The sequence below is a fragment of the Acomys minous genome (genome assembly GCF_964271855.1).
Source record: "Acomys minous genome assembly, chromosome: 5".
NCBI classification, from domain to species: Eukaryota; Metazoa; Chordata; class Mammalia; order Rodentia; family Muridae; genus Acomys; species Acomys minous.
The window spans coordinates 76,655,093-76,669,145 of NC_140494.1; the positions used below are offsets into that span (position 1 = coordinate 76,655,093).

Genomic DNA, 14,053 nt, shown 5'->3' on the forward strand with positions numbered 1-14,053 from the left:
TGGCCCACAGGTTGAGAACCATGTGTATAAAGTATGTGAGAGAAACATTTAGGCTGTAGATGCATCTGTGGGGGGTTGTCTTCGCTATTGGCTTATGTAGGAGGGCCTAGCTCACAGTGTGCAATGCCATAACCAAGCAATTTGTCCTGAGCTGTACAAGAAAGCTACCTGAGGTAAACTGGTCTTCCAGCAAGCTTGCAAACTTCCGTCATGGTTCCTGCTGTGTTTCTTTAGTTGTGAATAAGTTCCTTGTTCGGAGGTAGTACTGTGTGAAATAGCAAGCATGCCTGCTTCAAGTTCCTGCCTTGACTTCCTGCAGCAGCAGCGTGCTATAAACTGTAGGCTTAAGTGGGCATCTTTCCCCTAAGATGCTCTGAGTGAGAGCATTTTATCAAAGCAACAGAAAGGTAGCTAGTTGGTACATGAAGGACAGTTTGATTATTAGCACATGGGTTTGGAATATGTCTCTTGCAAGAAACTAAACATCAAGGGCCGTCCTCGATTCTGAAAGTTGCACATCTTTTTAAAGAACTGTTTTCAAGACTAGGGGAAGACACCAAATAAAATGGTGTAACTGATTGTCCCATTGTTCAAAGACGGAAGGAACTTTTAGAGTGTGTTGTGACCGCTATTGCTTAGGGACATTGTTGTGGTGGAGAATCGTATTCTTTCTAGTTGATGGTTTTTGAGAGCAGGCCTATGTAAAGGTAAAGGTTAGACAGATGGAGCACTAAAATAGGAGTAAGGCTCTGGTAGCTGGAAAGATAGCCCAGCAGTTAAGAGTACTTTCTGCTGCTGCAGAAGGTTCGAGGTCAGTTCCCAGCATCTACACTCATAGCTCCCAACCACTTACCCTTCCAGGCCCACCTCTGAGGACACAGGCATGCAAACAGTGCACACACATAGATACTCAGGTACATGGGCACATAAAATTAATAAATACATCATACTAAAACATTTTAGGTAGATTCATGGTTGAGGGGTTCACACAGCTTGCTGGTCTTTAGCCAGAAAACTCTTCTGAAGTCTTTCTTGGACTGCGGTCCAGTTGACTCATGTGTTTCCAAGTGAGTGTATGTTATGAACACAGACTCTGGCGGGTCATCTAGCTCACAGTCTTTAGTAGTCCCCTGACCTCATCTTCTCCTGGATGCTGGCTGCCCACTTAGGGTAGGAAGCCCAGGAGGAGAGTAATCACATCTCCCATTAGCAGCCATTAAGAGCTGAGCATTCTGTGATGGATTTTCTCATAAATTCCCTGAGCAGCCTGGTGGAACACAGATAAAGAGCAGCCGTTGTGTGCCCCCTTTTACGGGCCTCATAAATAACTTCCTTGGCCACAGCCTTCCATCAGGATCCACAACAGGATCCAATGCATGGACGCTAATTTGGCTGTGTGAGAATCAGCGCTTGGACAGGTTGACAAAGGTGCAAATTTCCATGGAGTTGGGAAACACGGATATCTCTGGTATTCAACAGGATACAGACTGAATCTTTTTCTTCATCCTTTGCTTCACTTTACCACTTAGAATGTGCCCGGTTTGACTATAGAAAGGGCTCTGACGTCACAGAGAAGGAAGACTCCATTGTTTTATTAGCATAGACGTATGGAGGGCTTATTTCCAGGTTGGGCCTCAGTTGCCATAGCCGTTTCCTAACCACTCCATTTAAAATAAGATGTCATAAAACAAGCAGCCTGTGTGGGTCATAAAGGCATTATTCTTGATGAATTGGACTCTTGGAAGCTAAGCGGGGGAAAGAGGGTATTAATTTCATGGGAAGAGACTTCTGATATGAGTATCAAAATAGATGTCTGTCAAATAGGAAAGACGAATGCATTGATTAACTTGGTTCTTTAAACGTTTGTTTGTTTTGTTTTATGTGTGCGTGTGAACGGCTGTATGTCGGTATGTGCACCGCATGCGTGTGTTACACTCAGAGGCCAGAAGAGAGCATTGGGTCCCCTAGAACTGGAGTTGCAGGCAGTTCTAAGCAGTCATGTGGGTGCTGGGATGGGGCCCAGGTGTTCTTAGCTGATGAGCCATCTTGCCAGCCTTGAGATTTTATAAATTGTCTATAATAATATTCTTTATCCAAGCGATTAGCACCACACAGATGTCCACACATCCCATTCCCCCTGCCCTTCTTCAGTCTCTTCTCTCTCTCTCCACCAACCACCCCAAACTAACAGGCACATGCACATGTGCACACGCACATGCTTACATGCATACACATACATGCACATATGTGGGCACACACTACATGTATTCACAGTACATTAACATGGAGCCTGAATGCCCAATGAGTCTACAAACAACACAATACTTGTTAATCCTCTTTTACCTGAGAAGCAAGAAACAAAAGAATTCCAAAGCCTGTATAAAGGAATTTTTTCTGGCTCCCGGTTACTATGTCTTATAGTTCTCAAAACACAGACTAACGTAAACTTAGGCCTTTATCCAAAGCTTTGCTGAGAAGAGAAGAGAATTAATTGTCCCTGAAGCCTTTCCTAAAACATTTGGAGGTGCTTTTTTTGGGTCCAGGCATGTTAAGAGATAGTAGGAAATTTCAGTGTTGAGAATCAGAATTTTAAGCAATGGCCAAGAAGAATAGTGTCTATTTTCAAAGGCTCCTGATCCCTCAAGCAACCAAGCAAGGGCGATGCAATTTTAATTCTGTCTCCAGTAAATAGGGCTAGCTTGCTTTCATTTTACAATTCAGTAGCTTGCACTTTATACTTAACTTGTATGATTTTCTATGATATTAAGTAGATGTAAATCTCCTCTCCTTGGAAGCCAGTTTCCATGTAGACTTTTCTGTGTGTTTGAGATCTACGCTGTGGCCTGCCTGAACTCATGGAAAATTGACAATACTGGACTGGAACTGTAGCTGAGCTTCCCCAAAACAGCAGTGGAAAAAAACAACAGGGGGTACCAGTTGGATGTGGGTTTTGGCAGACACTTCACTCAGCCTGCCAGGGCATCCCCAGAAATTATAGACCCTCAAAGGTGTCCAGGGCACAGTAACTAAAACACGATACAGTTATTTTATGCCCACCCCACTGATCATGCTGCCCCTAGGCAAGCCCCTTAGCAACACGAATTTTGATCTGAGTGAAAGGTCAGCTTTGAAGTAAGTCTAAAGTTATTTACAGGAAACGAAGCAGAAAGTGGACTCTCTCCCATTTTTTAAATGTGCCCGTTATCGGGAGGAAATGAGTTGTGTCCTCTGACAGAAGAAAATCAAATCCCTACATTATGTGGAAGCTAAATAAACACTTACCATTCCAGAAGTATCCTATGGACCCTTACATTTGAAAATTGACTAAGGTCTGCTTTCCCCCAGCTTTGCATGTGAAATCTGGAAAAAGTGCTGTGAGCTTAAAGCCCTTATGTAAATACACAGGAGTGCAGTAGGGGAGGGGAGGAATGAGCTAATCAGGGAGTTTCTTCCAATATGAGATGCTAACTAGACGTCTGTGAGAGCTACAGGACCAGCAACATCTTTAAATATTTAATTTCTTGTCAGTTGTTAGCTGACTCATGTGTATGTAAGCGTGTGTGCATTGCACATACACATTTCACTGTATATGTCAGAAGGAAGTGCCGAATCAAAGCAATTACAGGGCTCATTCTGCAAGGGAAAAAGGAGGAAGGATCTGACGGCAAGGAAAAGAAAGGCTTGGCTTGCCTTACTCAAGTGTAGGTATATATGGCGTGGGTTTCTTTAAAAGGTGCATCTGTCTGTAAGTCCCGATTCCTTCCTGCGAGGTCAGAAAACTGACTCTGAGGTGTAGTTAAATGCCACATATGAGTGAGCTCAGCAACACCTTGGTCCTACACAGGTTCTCATTTTATAAGGTGAGGTACCCAAATCTAGTTCAGTTATAATTCAGGCAACCTATTAAATCTATTAAAATTACTGTGACCAGACTCAGAGTCTGTGGTTCTCCTTAGTGTAACGTGGACAACGTGTGGCTGTTGCTGTTATGGTTAAATGGTCCCCCTGTTCTGAGGTTCAAAGAAGGAAAGATAGGTAAAGAGCAACACAAAACCTCTTAAGCAAGCCAGGGCATGATGAAGCACGCCTTTAATCCTAGCACTTGGGGGTGGGGGGCAGAGGCAGGCCACTCTCTGTGAGTTTGAGGCCAACCTGGTCTACATAGTGAGTTCAGCCAGAGCTTGTTCTGGAAACAAACAAACAAACAAACAAACAAAGCAAAGCAAAGCAAAACAAAACAAAGCAAAATAAAACAAAACAACCTCTTAAGCTTTGCATTGCCTGACCCTACTGGGGCCACTAGGTTTCAGGTAGATCCAACAGGATATATCTAGCCAAGAGGACCAGTTGGTAAAGTGCTTACTCTGTACGCAGAAAGCCCTGGATTTGCTCTCCAGCACCCTATAACTTGAGCGTGGTAACACACACCTTTAATTCTATACTGGGGGGGCGGGTAGAAACAAGGCGATACAAAGTTCAAGTTCATCTTCCACTACATACATACATAGATAGATAGATAGATAGATAGATAGATAGATAGATAGATAGATAGATAGATAGATAGGCAGGCCCGGGCCAGCCTGAGATACATGAAGGTCTGTCTAGAAAACACAGATAGCCAAGAAATCACAGGTGGGTTGATTTTCAAAGGCACTGTGGCAGAAGAGGCCATAAAAACACTAATCCCATTAAAGCAATGGTGTCAGAAAGCCCAAGTTATATGTGGCTCCCCAGCCTCAGCCGTGGGCACCAGACAAAGGCAGCCACGATGCTGAAAGCATGGCTGCTCTGGTCTAGGGGTGCTTAACACAGTCATAAATTAAGAGCTCAGCAGAGAACCGGAAGAGTCACTCCTCCAGAGTTATTTTAAAAAGCAAGCCAATTTTTAAAGGGAAACAAGCTCCCGCAATTATAAGCAGAGCTGCCCTTTAATTACGCACGTTGTGGTATCTCCTGCTTTTCAAATATATTCTTGTTCCAAGCATGAAAATACATAAAGTCCTTATCACAGTTTTAAAAATAAAGTAAATAGAAAAAGAACTCACCTTTGCAAGCCAGTAGTTAAGAAAACGAACATCACTAAATCTCCATCCTTTCCTCTTAAAAATATGGTGATACAAATTAACTTATAGACACAGATGTAAAGATGTGATAAAGTATATAAGTTTTCACAGCAATATTTGTCATTGTATAAATGCCCATAGCCATTTGACTAGTGAGCTCTGGATCTAATGTCTGCAGAGGTCTAAAATTCAACAAATAGAATGTTTGCTGTTGAGTCTCCTATTACCTGAATGTCAAACAAGGAACCAGCAGTCAGTAATATTTACGACTTTCCATAGTAACCACATCTTATTTACCCCTCGCAGTAAGAGGGAATAAAGACAGTCCTGGCTGCCTTAGTAGGCACCTGCCATTCACTGAAATACAGTGATAAAATGTATATGTTATCAAGTAATCAGCCATGTCAAATGGAACTTGTATAGACATAATAAGTATAGATTAATTTACAGATAAGTAAAATTGGGAGGTCATAATATTTGGACAAGAGTTTGGCTGATTTCAGATTTACAGTAAGTATGATTTTCAAAGCAATTAAGTGTTTCTAGAATCTTAAAGTATTCGCTGAATGTTCTATCAGGAGAACGTTGGAAGCTGCAGCATATGCTGTGTTGCTTTAAGTTAATTCATTCAACAAGATGTGTCCAGCAGTTTTTATGGGCCAAAGAGCGATGCAGTTTCGCCATGGGATGCAATGCTTCACTAACTCCAAGTGTCACCTATTCTCTTGTTTGCTGATCTGTCGTTTGTTCAGTGTGGTCACTATAAAATGCAAGTATGGGTCTTCAAAAAGACACTGAGGAAGTCCTTGTGCTACACGCTGGTGGGCCTGAGAGGGGGGAGGGAAAGTGCCTTCCCAAGACGCGACAGTACACGATTGAATGACAGAGGTCACTTGTGCACCAAGCACAAGGACGAGTGGTGTGAACACAGAGATTCCAGCAGACACACATGGGGGTAAGCCGGGGCCTGGCAGCTCAGGACATGGTCTGTGAACCAGCTGTTTGGAAAGCTCATGGGAAGGTCTGTACAATCAGACACTAGCGTCACCCCACACCTGCTGAGTCAAAGTCGCTGGGTCAAGCGGACCTCCAGGTGACCTGTGTGTGCCTAATGGTTTCACAAGCACTGAGCTAAGGGCGATGCCATGTGACGAAGTCTGTCTTCTTCCTCTTCTTGGGCTGCTTTTAATGCGAGTGGCCCACACTGCTCTCAAGATCAGCACTGCCAATGGAAACACGGGGCCCCTACGATGGGAAGTCCGCGAGAACAGCTGACCGAAAAAGGAAGTTTATATTGAGGAAGGCTTGGTCTGCTTTTACAGCCCCTGGAGGAGGACCAGCACTCCACAGAAGCTGTTAATGATGGGCTGGATTTGAAGGCAGTGGTCGGTGCCAAACTCCAAATGTGTTGTTACTTTAAACTTTCCCTCCAGATGCCTTATTATCCTGAGGAGTTTCCAGCGGGTAAGATCCACTTGCAAATGGCTGGTTACATAAATATGTCCAAAGTATGTCCACATTAACCTTATTTTCAACTTCTTTTAGTAATTTCATTAACTTTCACTGGGCAGCAGATTGTTTGGCAGTGGTTGGAAATGTCTAGTTGACCTTGATAGAGAGATTTTAGCAGCGATTGCTGTGTTTAACAGTTCACACAGGTAACTATGGCAACTTTCCTTCTCAGCTCTGAATGTGCCATGCAAAACCCAAGTGAAAACAAGGCCAGTTTATCAGTCCCCTATAGTAAGTAGCCCAACAGTACTGACTGCTTCAGTCTACAGAAAAGACTTTCTGTTTACAGGGCAGTCATTGAAATGGCAGCTGGCAGGGAGACAAACCTCTGGCCTTAATGTACAGGCTGACCCGTTAGCATGATTTTCTCTGCGCTGCTAAAAAAACAAACAAAAGAAATGAACAACAACAACAAAAAATAAAACCTCAAACCTCATCTTTCCACTATAAACATGTAAAGAGAAACCATGGGCCACCATCTAGACAATTTTGCCTACCAACACTTTGTGCCTGTCAGGGCCAACTTCATGGAAGAGCTAATAAACATGCTCATAATTCCCTGCTTTGCAGATGGGAACACTGAGTGGGCAGGAGACTAGGACACGGCACTGTGTGGTGGCTTATAGTTATCAAGCTCACCATGACTGGCTGGCCATATTGCTCCATCCTTATTCTTCGATCCATTTTCTGCTAGGGTGGGGTGCTGTCACCCTCACAAAGCCTTGCCAAGCTCAGTTGCTTCTCAGCAGCTCCCAGCATCCGTGAAACGTCTACCTGGCATTTGGGTCTGGTCCTCTCTCTGCCAACCTCATCCTGTGGTGTAGGAATGGCATGCCCTGTGATCTCATCTCACTGGTCCTCGCATATGCCCAGTGCCTGTACTCCTTCATGAGTTTTCTGGTTTCCACCCTTCACCTTGGTCTACTTTTCATCTCAACTCTCATATTGGAGTCCTTCAGGTTCCAATGGAATGGTGTCTTCCCTGGGAAGTTCTTCCTAATCAACAGGTGCGGCTGCCTCCTAAAGCATTGGGGGTGATGACTCTCTGCTGCCATTGCTTACACATTGAATCAAACCACACTGAGACCCTCAGATCTTAAGGACAGGGACTGTGTCTGTGCTGTAACACACTGTCTCAACTTTCACTGTTAATAACATGCCAAGAGCTATTGAGGGATCATAAATAACTCAAAATGCTCTTGGCTAGAGACCAGTCAGAGACCATCCATGCATTTATGCATTTAAGATCCTTTACTGTGAGTGACAGCCTTGCACAGACTCTGTAGCATCACATCTTCTCCCAACCTGCACACATGACCTGGAAAGTGGATGCATGGATCTAGTTATGGTCAAAACTTTCCTTCAGGCACAGCCACCCATCACGCCAGAGTTGCCATCTGCCCCATGTCCCTTACCCTACGAGTGCCCAAGAGGCAGATCGGGAGATAGTAGGATGGTTTTCACACAGGCTCTCCACAGTGTAGTTGCAGACCACCTAATGGTCACCATAAACTAGATGAGGGGCATTCACTTGAATAGCCATGACATCTGCCACGGCCTGGCTCTGCTCCTGTGTCTCCCCTGACTGTTTGCCTAGAAATCTGTATGAACAATAAACTTTTAGGGTCATTTAAGGGCAACCCACTTATTCCCCTTCTGAAAAGTTAGTGAGGTCATCTCTTCCTAAGTGGGAGCTGGATGGCCTCACGCAGAAGGCCTTATTAAGGGGCATTAATAAAATAAGGGATGGTACTCAAGTGAAGGTGAGCCGAAGGGCTAGGTGCCGCTAATGCCCACACCACCTGTTCTTTTCAGAACTAGAGGAGAGGAAGAAGCCCAAAATTAAGGGTTTCTGAGAAAACTGCATCTGAACTTGATACTTTAGTGACTTCTAGTAAACATGGAGGGATCTTGCACGGGATTCCTGGAGCTACATGACACTCTATGATCGGTGACATTTCCCCCTTTTTCATCTCATGTCCTTCTGCCAGTGTGTGCACACACATGTGCACTCTCTCTCCCTCTCCCTCGTCCTCTTTCCCTCCCTCCTTTTTGAGTTTGGACAACAATGATTAGTGAAATGGAGTCCTTGTTTCTGGGAGATTGTTCGCATCTTGAGTGTTTTACCCCAAGGTGAAGCAGTAAACATTTAAAACAGCTCAACCATATTTGAGGAGTAAAGTGTACGTTATTATCAGCATTTTACAGATGAGAATCCTGGAGTTGGCTCCCTAGGAGACAAAGCCAAGACTGGATGTTCTTTCACTCTTCTGGGGTGATTCTTCTGTGTGGAGTCCACTCTGGCATAATTACTGGTTTATATAATCCTCCTTCCAACCAAGGACAGGGACGGTCCTGTCTCCCGATGCTAGCTCAGTGTCCAACACAGGAATGCTGGGAGTGTAGGGACAGGAAGGGATAATTGTTTGAATCTTGGCTAGGGCAGGAATCAGTGGCCCACAGAACAACAACAGTTGTGTCTGAATTGTGACCCCTGGTGAGCTTACTCCCAACCTGTGTCTCCCTGCAAAGCCTACAGTGTCCTCCCTCCCTTCCTAGCTCTGTTCCTCAGCCCAGATAAGGGTTGTTCATAATGGTCACAGTGACACTTCCTTATCTGCCCTTTACTACGTAGTGATTCTGGAGAGAATTCCAAGCCACCCTTACAGGCCTTTCTGTGGACTGAGCACTAGAAATGAATTTCTAATGAGAAATTATAGTGCAGGTTTCCCTGTACAGGATGGAAGCCACAAGCGCAGAAGGAGGTACCACATGTGGCCACAACACCAGGTGGATGTGGACTATTGAAAGTGTCCTGGCCAAATAGTAAACTCTGCTCCTTGAATCCAGAACATCACTGAGCTCTTACTAGATACCAGGGCAGTGTGTGAGGTATTGAGGACACAGGGGACACATGAGGACCAAAGGACCTCAATCTCATGCAGAGGCTGGCAGACACGTGGTTACGAGGAAAAGACTTTCAGTGTCTCCTGAGCATGTATACCACTCAGGTAAATTCTCTTAGTGTCTCTGGGAAATGCAGCTGCCTCTGCCTTATGAGGCATCTCAGAAGCTGAGGACAACTACGGCCACTCATATGGTGAGGCAAGAACCCAGAGAGAGTTTACTTTGAGCCATGATGTCAGGAAGAGAACATGGAAGTCAGAAACGGACAGCTCACCATCTTGGACATCAAAACCTTTCTTGATTGTCCTTGTGCACAAGTGTGTCCAAGAATAGAAGGCAAGCTCCTTGGCACTGAGTGGTTTTGAATGGATGAATTCAGCTAGCCTGCGGGTCAGCTCAGGTCTCCGAGTGACCTCATTCAGAAGTTCTCGCTCATCACACCCATTAGGCAAGCGAGTGGCCATAGGACCTGCTGTGCCAGCCGCTGTGCCACGGAGGATGTCACCATGCATAATGTATGCCTGCAGCTTTGGTTTCCCTGCCCTGGCTGAGACCGGAGCTCACATTTCACTGATGCGGGCTTTCTGAGTATGACACCGAGCATGCAAAGAATAGGAAAACTGATCTTTTCCTTCTGGGTGGAACGGGGGAGTGCTGTCCCTCAGAGCTGCACAGAATTCCAATTTGCTGCCTTGGATTTCTCAGGCTCCTTTGTGGGAGATGAAGCCTACAGATGTGATGGTTTACTGCAGCCTAGGAAATAGAGTTCTTAGGACTGGATGCCTGTTTTCTTTGGAAGAAACAAAACTCACACTTATCAATCCTTTCTCGTGCAACTCTCTTCTTTGTCTCATTTATTTCTCTTCCTCCTACAGCAGCTTCTGAAGGGTGGGGCCCATCCAGTAGCTAAGAGTTGCCTGCCGAGCCTCAGAGAGTGGAAGAGGAAGAGCAGAGGCCTGTAGATGCTCTCCTGTGTTAGTAGAGATTCGCAACTTAGAATTCAGAGAGCTGTGCAAGTCAGGAGGCCAAAGCAAGGCTGTGTCTCGTGTCTATAGAAATACCGTGCTGGCCCAAGCGGCACCCAGGGCAGTAGTTTCTGCACACAGGTCAGGTCATTCTCAAGCCAGTTCAGTGTTTTTCAGGCTCCAATATGAACTGGACACAAAATGAAGGGTGCCTCAGTCTCCCTTCTTTCTTGTGCAGTCTTTTCTGAAGAATACCTCAGGGTGTGCAGTGGAGGACACCAGTCATAATTGTTTACTAGATGAGTGTATTATGACCAGCAAGATATTACGTGAGAAGCTCAAAGTGTAGACTTGAAATAAGACAAAATGAAATGGCAGTGCTTCTGTGTAGCATTCTCACAGGAATTTTGCCATACCTGCATATGTGCCTGTTAAAAGCTTTTACCCTCGGCTAGCAACAGACATTGGAAGAAGCCAAGGCTTTTCTTCCCATTCCTAAAGAAAGCCTATTAGTGGCTTGCCTTATAGCAGAGTGTTCAATTCATAATAGATGGAATATAGGCAATTTCCAACAGGTCATCAGAAACACAACACAAGTATTCCGAGGCCCCTGGAAGTCTGCTCATTTTCTGACCATCCTCAATGGATGCGACCCTCTCATGATCTGGGAGCCAGGCTGTCCCAGGATCCCAAATAGGATTTGGGATCTCTACAATGCTAGAGTAGAGGGGCCTGTGCTCCGGGTCCATCATGACACAAAGCCATGGAAACCTTTCGTGCTCGGTACAGAAAGTGGCCTGAGCTCTGGGTTGGCATCTGCACTCTCCTCCCCTGCCCTCTCTCCCTACTCAGTTGCCTTCACTCAGGTTGGGACTCACTCATTAGTTATGAATGTAGCCACCTCCCTGGGACGGCCTTTCCCATCAGCTTCCATCCTGTGGATTGCAAATCACAGCGCTGGCCCTAGAATTACGGAAGAGAGGGAGAGCTCTCCTTTGAGCAATTCAGAGGCAGGAAGTAAGCCAACAGGAATGCTTTGTAGCTTCTTCTCTCATCCTCCGATTTCTCCATTAGTCTCTGAGGATCCTGATCCTCTAGGTCACCGATTTCCAAACCTCGATGATCATTGTCACCCAGGGACACTTTAAATACCCGTGTTCTGTGTCCCCACTTGGCTGGCATTCTAATTCCGAGGGTTACAAAAAAGGCGGGGAGTGAGGACAAAGAGGAGGAAGGAGGAAGGAACTGAAAATTGCTCACTCGGGCGTCTTGCTTCAAAGCTTTCCACAAACGTGATTTATTTTTTATTATTCATTACAAAGAGTTAATGATATAATTATCCAAAAGCAATTAGATGCAGGATGGAAACAAAGTGCTTAAGGGGCTGGGAGGCGGGCTCATTGAAAAGGAGAATGGAGGAGTCAGATAGCTTCATGGTGCACTCTACAGGGACCTGAGCTTCCGGCTTCACAGGAAAGCGGGGAATAAAGACCTCCTTGTCAGGTCTGCTGCAGCCTTTTCTTCTCCGTGCTATAGCCAGTCCTTGAGATCTACAGGGACACTCGACCACCATCTCAGTCTCCGGTGTCCTCATAGCAGAAGGTGTGAGTCCTCTGGGAAATGGGCACACTTTCTGTTTGCCACGCCGGGTTTTGGCAGGAGAGGCTCCTCCTCTGTGGTGAACGCATTCAGGGCCTCTGCCTTCTGACAGAACTTGGATTCTGGTGGGAATCGATGTAACTAACAGATAAATAAAGCCATTAAAGCTTATAATGGATTTGAAGGACACACGGAAGGTCCTGTAACAGAGACGAGAGTGTGTTGGAAACAGGGTCGGTTCCAAGAAAGAACCAGCTGGGCCAGGTATGCTGGTGGTTGCCTGTAATCCAGCACTGTGAGTGTCCTGAAAGAGGGTACTGATTTTAGACAAGCCTATCCTGCATAGTAGAACCCCGTCACCACAAATTAACTAAACAACAAAACCAAGAAAGAACCAACTGTCCAAAATCCTGACTTACCTGGATGCTGAATCGAGCTTATATAACTGGTTGATACAAGAATTTTAGCAACTGATTAACTCATAACTGTGTAACTGAGCTACAGGCAGTGTGCTGGCAGGCTGTGTTCTTTCTGGTGGATTTAGAAGGGCGTCTGTTCCTGAGTCTTTTCCTGCACTCACAGGCTGCCTGCCTTTCTTGGCTCAGATCCCTGCTGTCTTCAAAATCAGCACAACTCACTGTCTCCTCTGCAGTTTTCTCTTCTAAGGACTTTATAGCAGTTCCATGCAGATAAACCAGGATAACCCCTGCTTTCAAGGGCCTTACCCAAGCCACACCTGCAGCCTCCACTGATAGGTAAGGCATCATGTTCACCACACCTGACATAAGAAATGCTATTTCTTTCTTGTCCTACAGCACAGGCCAGCTGTAAGAATCAATATGGCACCAGGTATGGAAGTGGTTTGTTTGAGTGCAAGGGAGGGATAACTATGCAGTTAGAAGCATATTCTACTCTTTCAGAGGACCCACGTTCAGTCCCCAGCACCCATGCCAGGCAACTCAAACTTGCTGAACTCTATCTCCAGGGGGGTCTGATGTCATCTTCTGGCCTCCTGAGGCACCTTTATTCATGTGCACTTACCTCCACAGAAACCAACACAAGTACACATAATGTAAAACTAAGTCTTTCCTAAAGTTCTGAGAGCAATAAAGAGCTCTCCCGTTCTTTTCCTGTGGAAGAACTATTAGAAAAGAAAGGCAAAACTAAATAAGGTAATGTTTCACCTGGAGGCGGCAAGTGGAACATCTACTCTTTTTACTCTGCTTGATCATACGGAAAAATGGCAAGAGTGCATCCAACCAGGAGCAGTGAGAGAAAGGGCATTCGACTTCATTACCCCTTGACATCGTCAGTTCAGACCACAACAGACAAGGAGCACTGTCCCTGCCTTGCTCATGTGAGCCCACCCCTCTGTACTGGTTTCTTGTTAGCCTTGGTATGTCTTCCTCTGTACGTCAAACCTTTCTTAAGGAATTATTCTACATACTAGACAGTGTGCTAGGCTCCCTCATCTTAAGCCTTTGCCCTCCCGAAGCATGTAGTTTAATGTGCTCTCCTAGAGCCTAGATCACTCACAGCCTTGGCCATCATTTCAGGGGGTTTGCTTGCCTTCTCCTGAATGTGAAGCAAGGATCCTCTGTAACTCAACTCTACCTATACTATGACACAGACTGTCTCACAATTGTAGCTTTCACAGATGTTGGTTGAATTAGGCAGAATGGCCCATCTTAGCCACCAAAGTTATTTCTTGGCAGAATGAAGGTAGTGTAGAAGTCTTTGATTGGTAGGAATTTCTGAAGACAGTGGGAGTCTCTCTGGGATGGACAGACTTAACCTGGCAAAGAGTGACATTCTAGGCTAACCTACTCCTTCAGTCTTATCCAGACCAGTAAGTTTTGTTGTTCATCAAGCACAGAGTTTATTCACTGTTGGTTAAAGATAATTCTGGGCAGCCTTGTGTAGTGAGATTCAGGAAGCTGCCAGATGTTTAATCCTAAGACTCTTAGCTTCCTCAAAGAGAAAGGTGATGCAGTGTCAAGGCACTGA

General features: G+C 45.3%; 1 protein-coding gene across 2 annotated transcripts in view; it reads left to right on the forward strand.

Moving 5' to 3' along the window:
* MAML2 (mastermind like transcriptional coactivator 2) overlaps positions 1-14,053 on the forward strand; it is a 321,954-nt gene that overhangs the window by 187,207 nt on the left and 120,694 nt on the right. The window contains exon 1 of one of the 2 annotated variants that reach the window (XM_084783551.1): positions 5,627-6,527. The exons of the other annotated variant lie outside the window; for it this stretch is intronic. The gene's annotated coding sequence lies outside the window, so the exon portion shown is untranslated. Of the gene's footprint in view, positions 1-5,626; positions 6,528-14,053 lie in introns of those variants that run through there. 2 annotated transcript variants of the gene reach the window in all.